Genomic DNA, 23,751 nt, shown 5'->3' with positions numbered 1-23,751 from the left:
TGTGTTTGTTACTGTGTTGCAGATCAGGCTGAAGATTCTGGCAAAGCTCTCAGATGAAGTTAAATCTCCTCTGATGAAGCTACACAACAGTCTCAATGGAAAGGTATGTTTGATGACAGAACTGGGCAGATTTCAGTTCAAAAACACATCTCCTGCTTACTGCATGCTTTTATTAATAATTGAATAATTTGATTATGCTTAAGAGAGTAGAGTGTCATGTTTAAATCCATTCTAGATGATTCCACAGATGTTCCAATAAAATTAATGGAGAAAATGTGACAGACTAGTCAGTTCTTATAGCTTAGAAGAACAAAAAAGCTGATTTGCCCAGTGGATTAGGTTGATGTTCAAATACGCAATATAGTAAATTTCACGTAATAGTTCCTTTAAAAACAAACAAAAATGTTAAATACATGTGACTTCATGCCACAAGACTGCTAACGTATGAAGGTATAATTAACACTGGATTTATTTAACATGCATTATGTACCATGTGTTGAGTTCAGTGTAAAATGCATTGAGTAAAGAAGGTAATATACAAGACTTGGTATGTCCTTGTGCTTTGGACACAAACTTTCAATAAAAAAAAAAAGTTATTTGACCCGTGTTATGGTCTTTTATTTATTTAGACTATTTTAATAAAATCAATTTGTGGCCTAGTGGTTAGAGAGTTTGACTCCTAACCCTTGTGTTGGGTTCGAAACTCGGGCCGGCAATACCACGACTTATGTGCCCTTGAGCAAGGCACCGAACCCCCAACTGCTCCCCGGGTGCTGCAGCGTAAATGATGAACACCGCTCTGGTGTGTGTTCACAGTGTGTTTGAATTCTAAGTATAAGTCACCATACTTGGCTGAATGTCACTTTTCACTTTAAAATTGTGTATGCTTATAGATAATAGGCCTTGTGTTCAGTAAACAAAAAATATTTTGTTTTGATATTTTTTAGGTTAACATGACTATTTATGTGTGACAACTTGTGATATTAAGTTATTTTAAGTTGGGTGGACTTTAGTCCCCGTTGGTTAAGTTTACTCAAAAAAGCGCTTGCGATAAGTTTTTTTGTTGACGCTTTTTTTTTTTTTTTTACAGTGTGAAGAAAGGCGACAAGAAAATAGAAAGGTTGAACTATTTCCATTCTCAAATACTGCCTCTTCATTAATCACTAAAGTTTCTGTTCTTTAGTAATCAAATGTAGGAAATAAGGAGTAATTTGCATTGCATTGACTACTTTTATGTATTTAATTTGAATAATTATAATATATTCTTAATGGTTAAATCATTATTGTTTGTTTTCTAATAAAGTTTAACACTCTAAGTGGAAAGTTTTTGATCACATTATTTATTTTAAAAACAAACAGCATTTGAAAACACACATTTGTGATTAATTGCTGATAAATGCAAAGAGATGGTTTAAATAAACCACAGGAATTAAAATTACAGTCACAGGAAACCATGTATCAAACGCTCAAATTTGTTGTCATTAAAATTGACAACTAAAGTTGCAGTCAAAATCAGCAAATGTAGCGATGTAAAGGAATTAGCATCTTTTATTGCATAAGATTGTAACTGATTATCAAAAAATACGTACAGTGTGGGTTCTATGCATTGACAAAGTGGAGAAAGATGATTGAGGAAGTCCTGCATTTTCACCAGAAAGTCCTGTAACCAAGGTCAAAACATAAAAAAAGAAAGGAATGTATGAATTGATTCACAGATGAATTGTTCACAATAAAACATATGACTTGCATTTAGAAAATAGATCAGGTGAATATTCATTTCATGCCGACATATAATGCATTTTTTTTTTTTTTGATAACTAGCTATTTAGAAGCAAATGCAGTCATTGTTTAACAAGGTGTACATTGTTTTGTGTGTGTGTGTGTGTGTGTGTGTGTGTGTTTGTGCAGACAGGCTCTCTTTGTGCACCGTCAGGCTCTGTCTGAGCTGTTGAGGGATACAGAAGACCCTGCACTTGTGCTTCATCTGACCAGCGTCTTGCTCTTCACACACTGCATGTTGCATGCACCTGGACACTGTGTACCACATATCATCGGCTGGCTTCCTGCAAAGCAAGATTTCTAAGGTAAACATGTGTCCCCTAAACCCACAGTAAAATACAGCTGTGCAAAAAAAACACAAACCTGAAATAATAGAGACAAGTATTAGACAAAGTCATTGTACATGGTCTGTTAAATGGTAGTTCTCAACTGGCCTTTTTGTGATGGAAAAACAGGGAAAAACAATGCTAAATATAAATACTAAAATGAAGTGAACCATATGCTTGTGCATAGTTAGTTAGCAGTCCTGTTTTTTTATTTGAAAATGCAATTTCTAATTAAACAAAACCCTATATCACATCCTAAAAGAATGAATATGAAGAGGCTACATATTTGTCTGGGTGTGTTTTAGGAGCAGCACCAGCTGTTGTCTCAGTACCAGAGTCTGGTGGTCAAGCAGCTAGTACAACAGAGTCACGGCCAGGAGAAGAAGAGCAATCTGGGGGAAGGAGCTGAAGACGGCCCTGTTGTTTCTGATGAGATGGAAGACCTTCAGAAAGAGCTCCACAATCTCACCAGAGACATTAAAGACATCCTCCTTTTTCAGAGAAAAACATCTGTCGCTGAGTAACGCAAACAACCCCAGCCGTTAATGTATCCTGTTACATTATGTATTAGAGCTCTAATTTTAAATGTGTGAAATAAATGGATTGAATTCAATCTTCAAAGCAACTGAACAACATTCATTAGGAAAACCGTGTCAATAATGCAAAATGATAGTTAAAGGCAGTTCATCATTGGATTCAGTGATGTCATCTCTGTTCCTTTACTGACAGAAGTGTTTTTCCCCCCAAAGCCCATCACCCCAGGCTGAGAATGATAAACATTTTGGACATATTTCTCAATTTTGCAAACATTTGAATTGCAGCTTGTCTATGATCCATAAATAAATTCAATTAACATCTGTTATCACTGTGCCTCTACAGCTCAGGTGGAGTTAGCCACACTTCTGATTGTAAGGATTTGCAGGACAAAAAAAGATGACCAAAATAAATAAATGTACAACATTTAAACTAATGTTTTAGATCTTGTGTATGTCACATGTACAGGTTAAGTTGTAGATGTCAAAACATCCTTAATTTCTAGCAGCTAAATGTCAAAATTTGAGATAGTAGTTACATAGGACCGTAGTTACATAGGACACATTCAAGAATAAAGTGGTACAATCATCTACATATTGCTAATCATTGGCAATTATTTATTTGCTTAAATAAATGTAATTTTTCTGTAAGTACTAGCATGACTCTCATTGCCAATTCATAATCTAATACAAAGTTTTGCAAAAATGTTGGACGGTAGTAAAATGAGAAGATCGTTGTCATTTTAGCCAGAGAACATTAAGCAGCACTGTGATTATTAAAGGTCATGTTTTTCGTGTTTTTTTTTTTTTAAGGTTTGATTGTGTTTACAGTGTGCAATATAACATGTGTTCATGTTTCGCTTGTAAAAAACACAGTATTTTTCACACAATTCATCTGTATACCGCTGTTTTCACTGTCATAAAAACGGGCTGATGACTTCCTTGTTCTATAAAGTCCCTCCTTCAGGAATACGTAACGAGTTCTGATTGTGCCAGCGGTTCCTGTGTTGTGATTCGACACCAGCTGAGTGTGCGCTGCCCTCCCGGAAACGTGATTGGGCTAGTTTTGGAGTAGTTTTGAGAAGCAAGTGGGCAGGATTTGTTTTGAACACCTGGCAATCCTGCTCTGAACGCACATGCTGGAGATGTCCTTTAGGGCTGGGCGATTATGGCCTAAAATCAAAACCTCGATTAATTGAACATTTTACCTCGATTACGATTAATGAACGATTATTTTGTTTCGGTTTTTTTTTTTGCCCTCATAGTTCACTGACAAGGTTTGTACTGTAAGCAGGGCCGTAGCTGGGGTCAGCGGGGCCCCGGTTCAGGTTGTACCAGTGGGCCCTGTTTGAAAGTGTTTAATTTGTATGTTCGTTCTGTTTATTTGTCTGTGCTATTTACACAGTGTTTACGTTTTTTCAAGTTTGTAAGTGTCCAGGTACAGAAACCGAATAATTAAATGTAAAATAGCACTGTAAAAATTAAACATACAGTCAAACCAAATTTATTCAGACACCTTCAACATTTCTCACATTATCAGTTTATTTGCTATAGTTTAGAAAAATAAAATATAATAATAATATAATGTAATAAAATATGACAAGAACTCACAGTTAAACTGTCAAAACAAATTCATCTTGATAATTTCAGATAACTTTGTAATCCATTACATATCTTTCTATCTAACAAAACTTCAGACAACAGTCAATACTTTGTTGGCCAATTACCAAGCAATGATTATTTGTGTTCAGTCTGTGGTGTGAAAAGGTTGCATTAGCAATTCCGCAAAGGAGAGCTCAGTTCAGTGTTACTGTCTGTGAGACGCGGCTCTCTCTCTGCATGCGCACCGAGCACAGCGCGAGTTACCAGCTGCTCAGTTCAGCTTTTCCACGTCTTGTGTTTGAATGCTTTAAAGTCTTTTGAATGGTTAAATTAGCAAGTGGCAAGGCTTGATAACACATGAAAATGATACGCTTTCATGACGACACGCAGCAGCGTTCTGTCAACTGTCCTGAGCATCTTATTAGACTGGCCTCAGCCAGACGGTTGAGATAGACTGTTAAAGGTGGGATATTTTTTGCTATTGAAATTTGCTTATTGAATATCAGATCCCTTTCTACGAAAACACTTTTTGTAAATAATATGATCACTGATCATAATATAGATGTACTGTTTGACAGAAACCTGGCTAAAACCTGATGATTACATTATTTTAAATGAGTCCACCCCCCAAGATTACTGTTATAAACATGAGCCACGTCTAAAAGGCAAAGGTGGAGGTGTTGCTTCAATTTATAACAACGTTTTCAGGATTTCTCAGAGGGCAGGCTTCAAGTATAACTCGTTTGAAGCAATGGTACTTCATATAACATTATCCAAAGAAACAAATGTTAATGATAAATCCCCTGTTATGTTTGTACTGGCTACTGTATACAGGCCACCAGGGCACCATACAGACTTTATTAAAGAGTTTGGTGATTTTACATCCGAGTTAGTTCTGGCTGCAGATAAAGTTTTAATAGTTGGTGATTTTAATATCCATGTTGATAATGAAAACGATGCATTGGGATCAGCATTTATAGACATTCTGAACTCTATTGGGGTTAGACAACACGTTTCAGGACCTATTCATTGTCGAAATCATACTCTAGATTTAATACTGTCACATGGAATTGATGTTGATGGTGTTGAAATTATGCAGCCAAGTGATGATATCTCAGATCATTATTTAGTTCTTTGCAAAATTCATATAGCCAAAATTGTAAATTCTACTTCTTGTTACAAGTATGGAAGAACCATCACTTCTAACACAAAAGACTGCTTTTTAAGTTATCTTCCTGATGTAACCAAATTCCTTCGCATATCCAAAACCTCAGAACAACTTGATGATGTAACAGAAACTATGGACTCTCTCTTTTCTAACACTTTAAATAAAGTTGCTCCTTTACGCTTAAGGAAGGTTAAGGAAAACAGTTTGACACCATGGTATAATGAGCATACTCGCACCCTAAAGAGAGCAGCCCGAAAAATGGAGCGCAGCTGGAGGAAAACAAAACTAGAGGTATTTCGTATTGCTTGGCGGGAAAGTAACATATCCTACAGAAAAGCATTAAAAACTGCTAGATCCGATTACTTTTCTTCTCTTTTAGAAGAAAACAAACATAACCCCAGGTATTTATTCAATACAGTGGCTAAATTAACGAAAAATAAAGCCTCAACAAGTGTTGACATTTCCCAACACCACAGCAGTAATGACTTTATGAACTACTTTACCTCTAAAATCGATACTATTAGAGATAAAATTGCAACCATTCAGCCGTCAGCTACAGTATCACATCAGACAGTGCACTATAGACCCCCTGAGGAACAGTTCCACTCATTCTCTATAGGAGAGGAAGAATTGTATAAACTTGTTAAATCATCTAAACCATCAACATGTATGTTAGACCCTATACCATCTAAGCTCCTGAAAGAGGTGCTTCCAGAAGTCATAGATCCTCTTCTGACTATTATTAATTCCTCATTGTCATTAGGACATGTCCCCAAAACCTTCAAACTGGCTGTTATTAAGCCTCTCATCAAAAAACCACAACTTGACCCCAAAGAACTAGTTAATTATAGACCAATCTCGAATCTCCCTTTTCTGTCCAAGATACTAGAAAAGGTGGTATCCACACAATTATATTCCTTCTTAGAGAAAAATGGTATATGTGAGGATTTCCAGTCAGGATTTAGACCGTATCATAGTACTGAGACTGCTTTTCTTAGAGTTACAAATGATTTGCTCTTATCATCTGATCGTGGGTGTATCTCTCTATTAGTTTTATTGGATCTTAGTGCTACGTTTGACACAATTGACCACAACATTCTTTTGCATAGACTTGAATACTTTGTTGGCATCAGTGGAAGTGCATTAGCATGGTTTAAATCGTACTTATATGACCGCCATCAGTTCGTAGCAGTGAAAGAAGATGTATCCTATCGATCACAAGTGCAGTATGGAGTACCTCAAGGCTCAGTACTAGGGCGGCTACTCTTCACGCTTTATATGTTACCCTTGGGAGATATCATCAGGAAACATGGTGTTAGCTTTCACTGTTATGCTGATGATACTCAGCTCTATATTTCTTCGCAGCCCGGTGAAACACACCAATTTGAAAAACTAATGGATTGCATAGTCGATATAAAAAACTGGATGACGAGTAATTTCTTACTGCTAAATTCTGAAAAAACAGAGGTGTTAATTATAGGACCTAAAAACTCTGCTTGTAATAACCTAGAACACTGTCTAAGACTTGATGGTTGCTCTGTCAATTCTTCGTCATCAGTTAGGAACCTAGGTGTGCTACTTGATCGCAATCTTTTCTTAGAAAGCCACATTTCTAGCATTTGTAAAACTGCATTTTTCCATCTCAAAAATATATCTAAATTACGGCCTATGCTCTCAATGTCAAATGCAGAAATGTTAATCCATGCATTTATGACCTCAAGTTTAGATTATTGTAATGCTTTATTGGGTGGTTGTTCTGCACGCTTAGTAAACAAACTACAGCTAGTCCAAAATGCAGCAGCAAGAGTTCTTACTAGAACGAGGAAGTATGACCATATTAGCCCGGTCCTGTCAACACTGCACTGGCTCCCTATCAAGCATCGCATAGATTTTAAAATATTGCTTATTACTTATAAAGCCCTGAATGGTTTAGCACCTCAGTATTTGAATGAGCTCCTTTTACATTATAATCCTCTACGTCCGCAACGTTCTCAAAACTCAGGCAATTTGATAATACCTAGAATATCAAAATCAACTGCAGGCGGCAGATCCTTTTCCTATTTGGCACCCAAACTCTGGAATAACCTACCTAACATTGTTCGGGAGGCAGACACACTCTTGCAGTTTAAATCTAAATTAAAGACCCATCTCTTTAACCTGGCATACACATAACATACTAATATGCTTTTATTATCCAAATCCGTTAAAGGATTTTTAGGCTGCATTAATTAGATAATCCAGAAATGGAAACACTTCCCATAACAACCTATGTACTTGCTACATCATTAGAAGAATGGCATCTACGCTAATATTTGTCTGTTTCTCTCTTGTTCCGAGGTCACCGTGGCCACCAGATCCAGTCTGTGTCCAGATCAGAGGTTCACTGCAGTCACCCGGATCCAGTACGTATCCAGACCAGATGGTGGATCAGCACCTAGAAAGGACCTCTACATCCCTGAAAGACAGCGGAGACCAGGACAACTAGAGCCCCAGATACAGATCCCCTGTAAAGACCTTGTCTCAGAGGAGCACCAGGACAAGACTACAGGAAACAGATGATTCTTCTGCACAATCTGACTTTGCTGCAGCCTGGAATTTAACTACTGGTTTCGTCTGGTCAGAGGAGAACTGGCCCCCCAACTGAGCCTGGTTTCTCCCAAGGTTTTTTTCTCCATTCTGTCACCGATGGAGTTTCGGTTCCTTGCCGCTGTCGCCTCTGGCTTGCTTAGTTGGGGACACTTCATCTACAGCGATATCGTTGACTTGATTGCAAATAAATGCACAGACACTATTTAACTGAACAGAGATGACATAACTGAATCCAATGATGAACTGCCTTTAACTATCATTTTTGCATTATTGACACTGTTTTCCTAATGAATGTTGTTCAGTTGCTTTGACGCAATGTATTTTGTTTAAAGCGCTATATAAATAAATAAAAGGTGACATTGACATTGACATGTGGCTACACACGCGCTAGTATGCTTTTAAGGGGGAAGTATTACAGGATTTAAAAAAACTAAATAACCGTTTTAAGTCGGTTAGAGGTACTGAATTTCGGTTTCGATTACTTTTCGATTTATCATCCAGCCCTAATGTACTTATAATCACAGAACGCATTTACTGACGAGATGCGAATGAAAATCGGGTTCGATTTTTTTGCACAGTGCTACCATCTAGTTAACAAAGCTAAACAGTGTTGCCCTTTGTGTAATAAGTTACAGAAACTGTTAAACGTACCAACTTAAATAATAAAATACACTTACCGGTTGTGGTCCATAAACAACGCCTTCTCTAGACAAAGAGGGAACTGCTCCATCTTTGGGCGAATCCGGCATTAAACTGATTGAGATTGAGGAAGCTGTCCTCAGCAAAATGTGCTGAAAAATTTTTTTTTACATGTGGATTATAATTTTCGGGAACCGAGTTAAACATAAATTGTAACCATTGATCTCTAAGTACAGCATCCCTGGGAAGCCCAAAAAAAGGTGATTGGACTCCGAGATGAAAATAACAGCGTTTCGATGACATGGCGATAAAAGCACTCTTCAAATGCAACTCTTCCTCCTTCTCCGTGCGAGCGCAACAAGACCATGCCCCCCTGTTTGTGTATTCATGTGGGCGGAGGTTAGTCAAAAAACTGTTTTAGTGATGTCATTACTGCAGGAACTAGAGGGATGTATCCAAACTGGTTGTTTGTTGTAGGCGAATTCTGTTAAATAAAATATCTCACTTGGCATTGAACTTTGAGCTTTAGAATTTTACAGATATTATTTATACTCTAACAACATTACACACTAACTAAAGTTTAAAACATGGGATCACGAAGAACGGGACCTTTGATATTTCACTAGCAGGTCCAATGACAAACTGCAAGGGGAATCACAGTTACAGATTCTTTTTTTAAGCAAATTTAACACCTTGGTATAGGGAACTAATGGTGATCTATAACATCAAAAAAAAGTAATAAATATAAGTCTGTTTCAGTACATTAAGACAAAGATATTGCATCACGATTACATTTTTTTAAAATTAAACTGTCAGAATCAGAATACAGCCCACAAATAAAATTAACAAAATGTGAACGTTAACTGCATTTTAGACTTGACAGCATTGTTGTTTCGAATGTAGTGGTCTTTTTAATTAAAGAAATCAAAGTTTTTAAAATGAATGAAGCAGAAGAAATACAGTAGTAAAGTACTTGAATCTATTAAAAAAAATGAATTTGAACCATGTTCTTTTTTTTTATATTTGCACATTGACTTAATCGGATGCCTAATATGCCTAAATAACTCTGTTAAACTTTCTTGTCTCTCACATTCAATTAGAATATGACTAATATTATATGACTTACACACTGAACAGGCACAACATTCAAACCACCTTCCTAGTATCATGTAGGTCCCCTCATGATGCCAAAACAGCTCTAATGTGTGAAGCATGTACTCCACAAGACTTTTGAACATGGTCTCCGGCACCAGGGCGTAAGCAGCAAATCCTATAAATCCTACAAAGTGTAAGGTTTGGCCTCCATGGATCAGATTTGTTGATCCAGCTCATCCCACAGATGCTCAGTTGGATTGAGATCTGGGGAATTTGGAGGCCAAAGCAACACCTTGAACTCTTTATCATGTTCTTCAAACAATTCCTTTGAACAATTTCTGCAGTGTGTCAAGGTGCCTACAGCTGAAAGAGGCCACTGCCATCAGGGAACCCAACTGCCATGAAGGGGTGTATGGGGTCTGCTCCGCAACAATCTTTATGTAGGTGGTACATGTTTAAGTAAGATCCACATGAATTTCCAGACCCAAAGATTCTTCTTTGGGTGCATCCTGCTGCCATCTCTTCCACAGGTAAATAGCACACTTGCACCCAGCCATCCACCTGATCTAAAAAAAACAATTCATCAGAGCATGCAACCTTCTTCCATTGCTCCATGGTCCAGTTTTGACACTCACATGCATGTTCAGCATTGTACAGGGATCAAGGGCACACTCATGGTCTAAGACCATGCAGCCACAAATGCAAACTGTGATGCATTCGGAAACCTTTCCTTCATGGCGAAGATGAAGTTTTTCAGCAATTATAGCAATGCTAGCACTACCAGGGAATTGGACTGCATAGACCAGCCTTCCCTCCACACATGCATCAACCAGCTTTGGGTCACCAGTTGTACTTCCTTGCACCCCCTTTTTTAGGTACTAATTACTGCTTACTGGGAAAACCCTAGAAGGGTTGCTGTTTGGAAATGCTCTGACCCATTCGTCTAACCTTTGGTCATAATCACTCAGATCCTTTTTCTTTCTCAGTTCCATCCCATAAAAGTGACCGTTCACTTGCTGCTTAATATTATTCCACCCCTTGACAAGTGCTACTGTTACTTTTAATAATAATAATAATAATAATAATAATAATAATAATAATAATAATAAAAAACACTACCACCAAACACTGAGAACATTGCCTCATTTTTCAGACCACCACACGCCTGATTTTTGCATCACCTTACTATCACAGAGAGTTGGGCAGTCTGTCTAACAAACATGGACCTGGTGGTGTTCAGTGATCCTGTGTAGAATGTGCTCAACTCAAAAAAGAGCCTTTTATCACTCTGTCAAGTGAAAATCAGGTACAAACAAATTGGTCATTAAAAATGTAAGATTTAAAGCCACTTCTAGTTCTGCTTTATGTAAAATAATGAATGCTGGGACAGATTCCAGCACTCCCTGTGACAGAACAGTACAGAAAATGAACTGATAGATAGACAAATGAAATATCCACAGGAGGACTCATGAATTCAGAAAACAAACAAGAAGCCACATAATCATGATTTCACACCCGCCCACATTCCTGCAACCTGATTAAAATGTGCTGTCGGCTAAATGGATATTTTCTCACAAAAGGAATTAACACCACACATGTAATGGTCATCAATTATAAATATCCACTGATTATTCTGAAAGCATGTCAAGAAGGTTAAAATGAAATATATTTGACTAGGTTTTGAAATTTAATTTTTTTCCCGATAAGTGTATTGTAATCCTGTAATTAATGTTGCTGCATGAATAATAGAGCAACCTCTGGATGGAATAAAAAAGTTATCCTGACCATATCAATTGTCACTTAGTAGTAGTCCGCTATGCTGTCCCCCCAATGAAAAGTTTAAAAAAATTCTTGAATCGTGAGTTGATTCTTTCAGATGTGCAACGATGTTTGAAAGCTCTAAAATTAGGTGTGCAGACACCCTGAACATTGATAGAAAACCAATTCCTGTTATGGTTCCTGTACTCCTCAGCATCAGGAGTTGATGGACACTTGATGTGAACATGACGTCCATCTATAATATTCATAGAATTGTACTTTATAGTTGGCTTGGCCAGCAGCCTCAGGAAACTTCCCCCCAGGTTTCATGACTTGGACACTTTTTCTTCTTGTTGCCATGGGAACAGCAGGGAGATGATGAGTAAATTATTTTTAAGTCAAAACAACAAAAGTTGAGAGTGTGAAAACAGTAATATACCTCATAAGAAAAAATCTAAATGATCATCTCCCATTAAACATAAATACGCTTCTAATAAGAAAACACTTAAAGTCACCTTTATTTGTATAGCACTTTAAATAATACTCAAAAATATCAAAGCAGCTTAACAGTGTCAAACAGGAAAGTAGTTTATCAATAATGTAAGAATACAATAAAAAAGGAGTAATTTGTGAGCTAAAGTCAGATCATTGATGATTCAGTGATGTCCAGAGGTGGGACTTTCAAGTCTTCAAGGTTTGCTTTAGGTAGTCTCTTGACCGTTTTACTAATTCAAAGGAATTTGATTCAAAACAATTGCAAAATTGTTTTCGCAGTAAACATGTATGCATGTCACGGTTGGTAAACCGTGATCTCTGGCAGGGCCGGAGTGGGACCACTTTTCAGCCCGGGAGTTTCAGGCCCAAGACCGGCCCACTTTTTCCATGGTGGAATTCTAAATTAGCACTTTTTCCAAATTGGATAAATGAAGCAACAATTCAGCTCTTACTATTTTTTACTAGTTTTTATTAATACTATGGTTCAACAAACAAATAATTTAAAGGTTAAACAATAATTCACTTAAGATGATAAGTTAACAAAAAAATATTCCACAAGGATAGGTTGATAAATTAACAAAAGCAGAAAGAAAGAAATAAAAAATGCATTTGAAACACTCTTCCACAAACAGGCAAATTTAACTGTTTACAGCACCAACAGCATCTACAGCATCAGTAGCCGCCTAAGCAGTGCACTGGTTTCAGCCACTTTATCAATAACTGTGTCATTGCTTATAGACATGTGGATTTCCTTCTCTGTGCACATCAACATAAAAGCCTCCAAGTTGTCCTGACTCAATGAGCTTCGTAGCCTATTCTTCACAAACTTTAAAGTTGAGAAGCTTCTCTCACATGCAACCTGCTTGATGGACAAAGTCAACAGAAACTTATATGCTAACCCAATCACATGATAAGCATCTTTGAGGAGGTTATACTGTGAGAGTATTAAATGGACACAAATGGCACAGTTTTTGCAGGAGGAACAGGTCCTGCTTTCAAGTTCCATCTCTGGTTCTTCCATATATGGCAGTCCGCCACTATTCTCCTGACCTTCCTGTGTCACCTCACTACATGTCCTGACAGTATAACCTTCAAGAGAGGACTGTTTCAGTCTGTCCCACTGGTATGCCAGGCTAGAAAGCTCAGTTTGTAATGTGCTAACAGTAGCTCTGTCATCAAACCTAAGCAAACATTTGCTGATTTCCTGGAGTGCTGAGTTAGGGAGCCCATTTCTCTTTATTTCAGGAAAGTTTTTGGGGTCAAGACAAGCAAAATCTGAGGCAAGTTTTGCATTTGCTGAAAACCTTCTATCTATGCTACCTGCCACAGTGTCCAGAATAACATTATGGACATTTACCTCAAAGGCAGAATCAGATGAGGCTACTGGTTCATCATCTAAAAGCTCTCCTGGCATTCTTTTCTTTTTTCGGACACGCTTCTCTGGAAGTGCAGTCTGCACAAGTAGTTCATAGTTGTCCATCTCTTCCAGCTTGTCATTGGCCCAACTCACAAACTTAGCAGCTGCCACTTTCACTCCCTCAAAGTCCCTGACATATTTTTTGAGGTTATCCTTTGTCCCCTCAACCAGACGCTGAGCTCTGTGTGTCTGTAGGTACTTGGAGAGGGGGGATGTATGTTGGAAAATGCGAAGGAAAGTTTGAGCAATAAGGATAATCTCATATTTCAGAAGATTTTCAATTAATCCCTTTGCTTTTACCCTCACTGTTGACTTCATACTCCCATCCTTCTCAACAGAGGCTAGGGTCAGCAGCAGGTCAACAAACAATGCATCCTGGGGATTACCAAAAGACCCAAAGACCTTAGTGAGAGCCTGATCCTTAGCCCACCACCTGGTTTCCCCTATTGGGCTCAGTCTCCTGTGATGTGTGTCCTCACTTGTCTCTTCCCAAGTCTGCATGCGTTTATAAGACTCCCTGAGGAAAACTGCCACATCATTTAGAAGTGAGAAGAGAGATGCACTCTCTATGACACTACCTGTTGTGTCTGCCAGTACCAAATTTAAAACATGGGCATAACACCAGACATGAATTTGTGTTGGAGACTGTTCAGACAGGAATGCAGAGAACCCTTTATACGGTCCCTGCATATTTGCTGCTCCATCAGTGGAGTTGCCCACACACATGCCCATATCAATGCCAAGTTTGTCCAATGTGTTCTTTAGTAGCTGTGTCAGATGTTTACCAGTGGATTTTTCACAGTTCACCACAGCAACCAACCGCTCATGAACTGCATCTGTGACATATCTGACAATGATAGCACATTGGTCCTTTGATGTGAAATCTTGGGTTGTATCGATCTGAACCGAAAACAGTCCCGCCTCTCTAACCTCATCTGAAATTGTGCCCTTTATGACCTGGCTGAGAGCATCCACAACTTTCCCAACAATGTCCTTTGATAGCAGAGTCACAAGAGATCCTCTACCTTTTGCACCAGTGTCATGATGCTTCTTGCTCTGCTCAATACAACTGCTAATGTGCTGTTGAAGGCACAGATCATAACGACTCAAAAGTATTACCAACTCCAGAAAGTTGCCATGATTGACTGCAGTATCTTCTAGTGTATAAGCAGCCTCTGCTTTATCCCCCTTTATCCCCCCCTTTATCCCTACTTTTTTATGGCTTTATAAGTCCACATTTGCCTATGACTTTTATCACATCTATTATGCGTTCCATCACCTGACGCTTCTTCTTCACCTGCTCATGATGTAAAGACATTTGTTTTTCTGCCAGAAGGCTTTTTATATCTGCCCTTTTAGCCAACAGAAAGTAAGCATCAGCACTGTCTCTGTGGATCTTACTTTTCTCATGCTCTTCTATCCGCTGATGAACATGTTTCCATGTTTTCATACCTCCCTTTATGAAAGGACTTTCACTTGCAGCAGGTGCAAATGCCAAACACACAGAACAATACAGTGATTGTGTTTTTTCACTGTATGTCAACCACTTGCGGTTGGTGCCATGCTTGCTGTGAAAAACTTTAGCTAGTAGGTGGTGTTTTGTGGGCTGCTGAGGATGGTAATTAAAAAATGTGTCTAGATCCTGTGCTTGAGGACGAGCAAAATAATCAAAATGACTGGCTTCCTCATCTACACTTGCATCTGCCTGTGCCTCTGGAATCTCTTGCAGGGCTGTTGTCTCACTGGATGCTGTCTCTATATCTGCTCTTTCAGCATCTGACTCACCTATATTGCATAACAAATAGGACAGAAAGACATATACCAGGGGTGTCAGACTCAGATTAGACAGTAGGCTGGATTTGTTGAAATGAGATCTCATGGGGGCCGTCATTGCCAATTTTTTTTTCTCCATATTTTATTTAATATTTCCAAATTTATTCAAAAATAATGTTTTTTTACTCAAAAAACATGATACCTACTCTCAGATAAATGAGGCCTATTATTAATCAGATGCAAATAGAAATATAAAACCAGGCCTATTTGAAAGAAAACAAGTTGACAAAAAGATTGAATCCAATATTTAGATTATATAGCATAACAAGTGATTTATAAGCTATTTTTTTGTAGCCCAGACATTTTTGACCAGGAACACCAAAGGTGTTATAGGGTTTAGAACAACACCTGAGGGTTAAATAACTTTAATTCATATTGTTTACTCTGGTATCCTCTCTACCTGTACCTGTAGTCATTATGGCCTCCTCATTTTCAGCGGGGGACTGGCTTATCTGCTGCTCAGATGCTACAAAAAATAATTAAGAGATCATTTTAGTGCATACACAGATCAAGCTTGAGTTTTGTTATCAATATGTTAATGTGCATAATATTTGCAAAGTCTATGAATCGCCATGTATTGGGTGATACAAAAAGGCAAATATTTTAATTAAATTTTATATTTTGCTTGTGAATAGGTTGACAATGCTACAACGGTATTAGCTGAATAATTATGTTGCAGCGTTGCAAATGCTATGAGGCCTATGATTAATCAGATGCAAATAGAAATATAAAACCAGTCCTAAGTGAAAGAAAACAAGTTGACAAAAAGATTGAATCCAATATTGGGAGATTATATAGCAAAACAAGTGATTTATAAACAATTTTTTTGTAGACAGGACATTTTTGACCAAGAACAAAAAAGGTGTTATAGGGTTTTGAACAACACGTGAGGTATAACTTTAATTCATATTGTTTACTCTGGTATACTCTCTACCTGTAGCTGTAGTCATCAAGGCCTCCTCATTTTCAGCAGGGGACTGGCTTATCTGCTGCTCAGATGCTACAAAAAATAATTAATAATTAAAATAAAATAATAATAAAAAGTAATTTTACTGCATAACGCTACACAGCTCAAGCTTGAGTTGTTATCAATATTAAATTGCATAATATTTGCCAAGTCTATGAATCGTCATGTATTGGATGATACAAAGGCTAATATTTAGATTAAATGTTATATTTTGCTTGTGAATAAGTTGACAATGGTATTAGCAGAATAATTACGTTGCTAATGCTAATCATAGGCCTAACATTATCTCTCTTTACCTGTTGCCACTTGTGTTTGACTTTGTCCTCTTGAAAATAAATCGGTAAGCTTAACACATTTGGCAGCATCCTCCTCCAATACCTTTCTTTTTTTTAATCTGGCTTTTTCAGCCCCTCCGGGTCTCTTCCTACCATCCATTCCTCCCTGAAGCGGGCTGGCCCAGCTATCAGTAGCCGCCGGCGGTGCCGCGGTAGCTTTCCTGAGAAAACGATTTGGAGGGCTATGGACCCAACCAACTCTATGGGAGGGGAGGGGAGAACTCCCTCATATGGTACAACCCATGCAGAGGCTGCGCGCTGCTGTGTTAGAATGCGGACGCGGAGCGTGATTAAAAGAGAAGATAGACTCAAACGTAACAAAAAAAAAAAAAAAAAAAAAATTACTCGGCCAGCCGGCCAGCCCAAAAGTATAGTGGCCCACCGGGAAATCTCCCGATTACCCACTCCGGGCCTGATCTCTGGGTTTTTCACTATGTGGGTGAAGTTTGTGTGTTTCGCGTGAGCACTGATTGTTTAATTTGGGCGTCTCCGCTAATTGTTATCAGCTGCAGCTGTCACTCATTACTTCTCCCTATATATTGCCCTGTCTAGCGCCTTTTTCCTCATAGACTCCCCTGTCACACCCATTGTTTTAGGTCATCCCTGGTTGGTCAAACACAATCCACGAGTGGATTGGGGTTCCAACACCGTCACCTTGTGGAGTGAAAGTTGTCATGAGTCTTGTCTGGTTTCTGCTTGTTCTGCTGTGTCTGTTTCTGTCTTTCAGGAGGAGACCATGGTTTTATCAAAAATGCCCGCAGAGTACCTGGACCTGAAGGAAGTGTTCAGTAAGTCCCGGGCTGCTTCTCTTCCTCCGCAACGTCCCTATGACTGTGCCATAGACTTAGTTCCAGGTAAGTCTCCGCCTAAGGGCAAGCTTTACTCTCTTTCTATTCCGGAGAGGGAGGCCATGGAGAAATACATTTCTGATTCCTTGGCATTGAGGTTCATCCGCCCTTCCTCTTCTTCAGCGTGGGCGGGATTCTTTTTTGTTGGTAAGAAGGATGGTTCTCTGCGACCTTGTATTGACTACCGAGAGCTGAACAACATCACGATAAAGAATACCTATCTTTTGCCGTTGATGTCTTCAGCTTTTGAGAGGTTACAGGGAGCATCCATATTCACAAAACTGGATTTACGTAATGCATATCATTTGGTCCGCATCAGGAAGGGGGATGAGTGGAAAACTTTAACACCCCTAGAGGGTACTTTGAATATTTGGTGATGCCGTTCGGGCTCTCCAACTCGCCAGGAGTTTTCCAAGCACTCGTTAATGACATGTTGAGAGACATGGCAGATCAGTTTATATATGTTTACCTGGATGACATACTGGTTTTTTCTTCATCTCTCCAGGAACATGTGCAACACGTCAGACGAGTGCTCCAGAGTTTACTTGAGATTGGTCTTTTTGTCAAGACGGCGAAATGCGTATTCCATGCACAGTCTGTTCCCTTCCTAGGGTACATCGTCTTGTCTGAGGGAATACATATGGATCCTGACAAGGTTAAGGCTATGATAGATTGGCCAAGTCCAGATTCCCTTAAGGCCCTACAGCGGTTTCTGGAGTTCGCCAATTTTTATTGACGTTTTATTCGTAATTTCAGCCATCTAGTCTCACCTCTGACTGCCTTGACCTCCCCCAGTACTCCGTTCAGGTGGTCTAATACAGCCGAAACTGTATTTACCAACCTCAAGAGCCGCTTCGTTTCAGCTCCCATCTTAGTAGCCCCTGATCCCACACGGCAGTTCGTGGTGGAGGTCGACGCATCAGAGGTGGGAGTAGGTGCAGTTCTTTCTCAACATGCTGCCTCAGACGATAAGATGCATCCCTGTGCGTTTTTCTCCCATCGTTTATCTCCTGCTGAACGTAATTATGACATGAATTGTTGGCTGTCAAATTAGCTTTAGAGGAGTGGCGTCACTGGTTGGAAGGGTCAGGGGTACCTTTCATTGTTTGGGCCGATCACAAAAACTTAGAGTACATTAGAACTGCCAAAAGACTCAATTCCAGGCAGGCTCGGTGGGCACCTTTTTTCGGCCATTTTGATTTTTCTCTGTCGTACCACCCGGGTTCCAAAAACGTTAAACCCGATTCTTTGTCACGTCTTTTTGATCCTTCCGGACGCCCGGTGACTCCCGAGTGTATATTACCTGAGAATATAGTCATCTCAGCACTCGTATGGGAGGTCGAATCGAAGGTCAAGACGGCCTTAGAAGGGGTAACGCCTCCGCCCGGATCTCCACCGAAACGTTTATTTGTGCCGGAAGAGTTATGGTCCGATGTTATTCAGTGGGGCCACTGCTCTAATGTAGCTTGCCATCCAGGGATAAGCCGAACCAAGGGTTTAGTTAAGCAACGATTCTGGTGGCCACTTATGGCTCGCGACGTTCACGATTTTGTTTTGGCTAGCTCAGTTTGCTCCAGTGGTAAGTCATCTAACCAACCTCTAGATGGGCTTCTTCAACCACTGTCTGTCCCTTCGAGACCCTGGTCACATAGTGCTCTAGATTTTGTTACCGCCCTCCCGCCCTCTAATGGCATAACGGTCGTTTTGACCGTAGTGGACCGGTTCTCGAAGGCGGCACATTTCATTCTCTTGCCCAAATTACCTCCAGCCAAGGAGACAGCGGTCACTGTCATTGACCACGTCTTTCGGTTACATGGCCTCCCGGTAGACGTAGTTTCTGACAGGGGATCCCAATTTATATCCAAATTTTGGAAGGAATTTTGCAAATTGCTAGGAGCGACGGTTAGTCTGTCTTCGGGTTATCACCCTCAGAGTAACGGGCAATCTGAGCGAGCCAACCAGGATTTAGAGAGAACATTGCGATGTTTAGTCTCCAAGAATCCTTCTTCCCTAGAGCCAACAACTCTGAATGGTTGAGTCCGCTCATAACTCGTTACCAGTGTAAGCCACGGGCCTTTCTCCATTTCAGTGTAGCATAGGTTACCAGCCACCTGTTTTTCCTAGTCTGGAATCTGAAGTCGCGGTCCCCTACGCTTATGCGTTCGTCCAGCGGTGCCACCGCAACTGGACCAGATCCCGCGAGACTCTGCTCCAGATGAGGGAGCGCACTGAGGCCAAGGCCGATCGCCACCGGTCGAAGCCTCCCGTATATGTCGTGGGTCAAAAAGTGTGGCTTTCTACTAACAACATTCCGCTCCGCTCCGTTTCTAATAAATTAGCTCCCAAATTTATTGGCCCAATTCCTGTCACCAAGATCATTAGTCCGGTGACAGTCCGCCTCAAACTACCTCCGGCATACCAGGAGGATTCATCCCGCCTTCCATGTGTCCAAAATTAAGCCCGTGTTTTATTCACGCATTAATCCACCTACCCCGGTTCCCCCACCGCCGCATCTCGTAGATGGGGAGCCGACTTATTCGGTTAATCGGATTCTGGACTCAAGACGGAGGGGATGAGGATTCCAGTACTTGGTGGACTGGGAAGGTTATGGTCCGGAGGAGTCGGGTACCTGCTAGGGACATACTGGATTACTCCCTGATTGATGTTTACAATCAGCAGGTAGGCCCCTCTGGGAACACCAGGAGGCGTTCCTAGAGATCTCGGGGTTTTCACTATGTGGGTGAAGTTTGTGTGTTTCGCGCCAATACTGATTGTTTCATGTGGGCGTCTCTGCTTATTGTTATCAGCAGCAGCTGTCACTCATTACTTCTCCCTATATATATTGCCCTGTCTAGCGTCTTGTGTTTGTCAGAGCGTTATTTCAGTTCCGTGTCTCATGTTCTGCTCTCCTTGTGTTGTTTCCTCGTTGGATTGTCTGTCTCCCCGGATCCCAGTCCACTCATCTCATCTCACTGCTGGATACTTCACTTACCTTCTCGGCTCGCTTCCCTGCAGTTCCTGTGTCACCCTCTCCTGCTGCCAACTCGTCACCACACTTCGGATCCTCTGCACACCAGCATCTTCCCGGACTGTGTATCCCCTGCCAAGTATCACCTGTGTTCCTGTCTTCATGTACTTTCTTTATTGTTTCCATTAAAGATCACTAACTCGCATTTGCTTCCTGCCACTCCTTTCACCAGTCGTTACAATGCATTGCTGAATCAAACCTCGCAATAACAGATGATTTTATGCTTTTTCTGTTTATAACTCATGATGACTGAAATTCAAGAAATAGTCTTTATCTTTGGATTGTTGAATGACACTCTATTACTGAACTGAAGGGTTGATTATGCAAAACTCAAATAAAACAATTGATAATTTTACTGTAATCACACCATATCACGATTACTAGCTTATCACACACAGACAGTTAATATCTTCTCTCTGCTTTACGGGACCTCATACAATGCTACAGAAAAAGATCTAACACAACAGTCAAGGGTCAAGAGCACAACTAAATCAAACACTGATCTCCATGATGGTTGCATTATTTTAACCAATAAAACATCAACATCTGAGCCACTGTAGTTCTCAATAACAGCAGGTGTTCATCACTAGTGCACAATCATCATTTAATTAGTCTCTTAATTGTCTCATTAATTTTAACCCTTTGAGGACTTGAGAGGACACAATAATTGCTTGTGACTTGAAAGTCCCACCTCTGGTCATGATCCAGTTCAGCTCTCTTTCAATAGTGTCTGTGCAATCAGTCAAGCGTCCCCAACTAAGCAAGCCAAAGGTGACAGCGTCAAGGAACCAAAACTCCATTGGTGACAGATATGGATAAGGGGCCAGTTCTCCTCTGGCCAGATGAAACCAGCATGGCGTGGTTTGTTCCAGGCTGCAACACAGGTACAGAGGTCTTGTCTGGTTCTGTTGTCTTGTGCCGATGGTTGTCGAGGTGATGAGGTCTTCACAGGGGATCTGTCTTTTGGGCTCATTTATATAACGTGGTCTCTGCTGACATTCAGGTCTGTAGAGGTCGTCTCTAGGTGTTGATCCAACATCTGATCTGTGTATATTAGTGTATATGCCATTCTTCTTAAAATGTAGTGAATACGTCGGGTGTTATGGGAAGTAATCCCAGATGCCCTAAGTAATGCTGCCTAATAATCCTTTAATTGAGTTAAATTATAGAAATGTAATGTATTATGTGTATGGCAGGTTAACCCTCTGGAGTCTAAGGGTATTTTTGGTGCCAGGAGAAGTTTTGTCATGCCCTGACATTTGTGCTTTTTTCAGTTTCTTATAAATATCTAAATGGGTAAAGTCTAATCTCACTGTAATCAGTACAAACTGGGCTATAATAATATGTGAAATGCATGTATGTACATGATTGTATTTCTGAGAAAACATTTTTTATGCGTGGCTAGTGAAAAACTAAAAATGTTAAATCACTTGAATAAGGCAAAAAACACATAAAGAACATTGGTTCCCGGGACTTTTGAGAACTGGAGCTTGTAGCCTATTTTTCTTTCTAAATTATGTGAAAATCATCTTGTTTACTCACAGAAAACAATTAAATTTTATAAGACACTTTTTGTTGGTAAACGTCATATGTGAGTAGGCATCAACTATCATGAATATCATTGTGATTTACACCTGAGAAGACAAAGGCCCAAATAACGAGCTGCATAATGAGCCTTTCAGTCAGGTTTGTGACTGAGAGGGGAAGAGTAACAAGAAAAAATGTGAGAACAAAATAAATGTATATAATTTTATGTTTGTAGTTTATTTAGAATATATTTAATTATCCCACAACATAATTTAATATCCACTTGGGAAAGCAGTTAAACAGTTTATTAGAACAATCAAAGCTGACTTTCAAACTGAATTTTTTACATCATTACTCCAGTCACACAATCCTTCAGAAATCCTTATAATCTTATTTTCTAAAAAAAAAAAAAAAAAAAAAAAAAAACATTTATTGTTATTATTATTATCATTATTATTACTATTAATGTTGAAAAGAGCTGAGAATATTTTTCAGGCTTTTTAGGGGGGATAAATTGAAAGAACAGCATTGTTTGTTACATTTGTTACAGTTACATTTATTTGTTACATTTATATTATTTACATCAAGCTTTTGAATGGTATAGTATTGTATATTGTTAATCGACTCCAGAGGGTTAAAGAGATGGGTTTAATCAAGACATGGTTTTTAACCGACAAAGTGTGTTTGCCTTCTGAACAGTGTTAGGTTAGGTTGATTGTTGCAGAGTTTGGGCGCTAAATAAGAAAAGGATCTGCCGCCTGTAGTTGATTTTGATATTCTAGGTATTATCAAATGGCCAGAGTTTTGAGATTGCAGCAGATGTGAAGGACTATATTGTGATATGCGCTCGCTCAACTATTGAGGAGCAAAAACATTCAGGGCTTTATAAGTAATTAGCAAAATTTTTAAATGTATTAGTTGTTCAATAGGGAGCCAGTGCAGAGTTGACAGAATCTGGCTGTGCTTCCTGGTTCTAGTGGGAACTCTAGCTGCTGCATTTTGGTCGAGCTGGAGTTTGTTTATTAAGCGCACAGAGCAACCACCCAATAAAGGATAACTATAATCTAAACTTCAGGTCATAAACGCATGAATGAATGTTTCTGCATTTGACATTGAGAGCATAGGTTGTAATTGAAATATATTTTTAAGATAAAAAATATTTATTTATTTACAACTGCTAGAAACATTGTTTTCAAATAGTACACCAAAGTTCCTAACTGATGAAGAAGAATTAATAGAGCAGCCATAAATTGTTAGTCAGTGTTTTAGGGTATTACATGAAGAGGTTTTTGGTTCAATAATTAAAACCTCTGTTTTTTTTTTAAGAATTCAGTAGTAAGAAATTACTAGCCATCCAGTTTTTATATCAACTATGCATTCTGTTATTTTTGCCAATTTGGATGTTTCATTGGGCTGCGATGAAATATAGAGTGAGTATCATCAGCATAACACCGTGTTTGTTGATATCTCCCCAAGGGTGACTTGTAAAGTGTGAAAAGCAATGGTCCTAGTACAGAGCCTTGTGGTACTCCATACTGTACTTTTGATCGATAAATCTTGTCATTCACTGCTATAAAATGATGATGGTCAGATAAGTAAGATTTGAACCATGAAAAAGCAATTCCACTAATGCCAACATCATTTTGTAGTCTACTCAAAAGAATCTTGTGGTCAATAGTTTCAAATGCAGCACTCAGAACCAGTAGCACTAATAGAGGTATTCAACCAAGAACAGATGATAAGAGATGGTCATTTGTAACTCTGATAAAAGCAGTCTCAGTAATATGATACGGTCTAAATCCTGACGGGAAA

At 39.3% G+C, this 23,751-nt stretch overlaps 1 pseudogene; it reads left to right on the top strand.

The window, feature by feature from the left end:
* Positions 1-2,661, top strand: part of LOC132091987 (E3 UFM1-protein ligase 1-like) — a 23,672-nt pseudogene extending 21,011 nt beyond the window's left edge.
* Positions 2,662-23,751: the final 21,090 nt, after the last annotated feature.

Source organism: Carassius carassius, chromosome 18 (genome assembly GCF_963082965.1).
Source record: "Carassius carassius chromosome 18, fCarCar2.1, whole genome shotgun sequence".
Lineage (NCBI taxonomy): Eukaryota > Metazoa > Chordata > Actinopteri > Cypriniformes > Cyprinidae > Carassius > Carassius carassius.
Note: the sequence above shows the minus strand (reverse complement) of the source record. Positions and strands in the feature narration are given on the sequence as shown.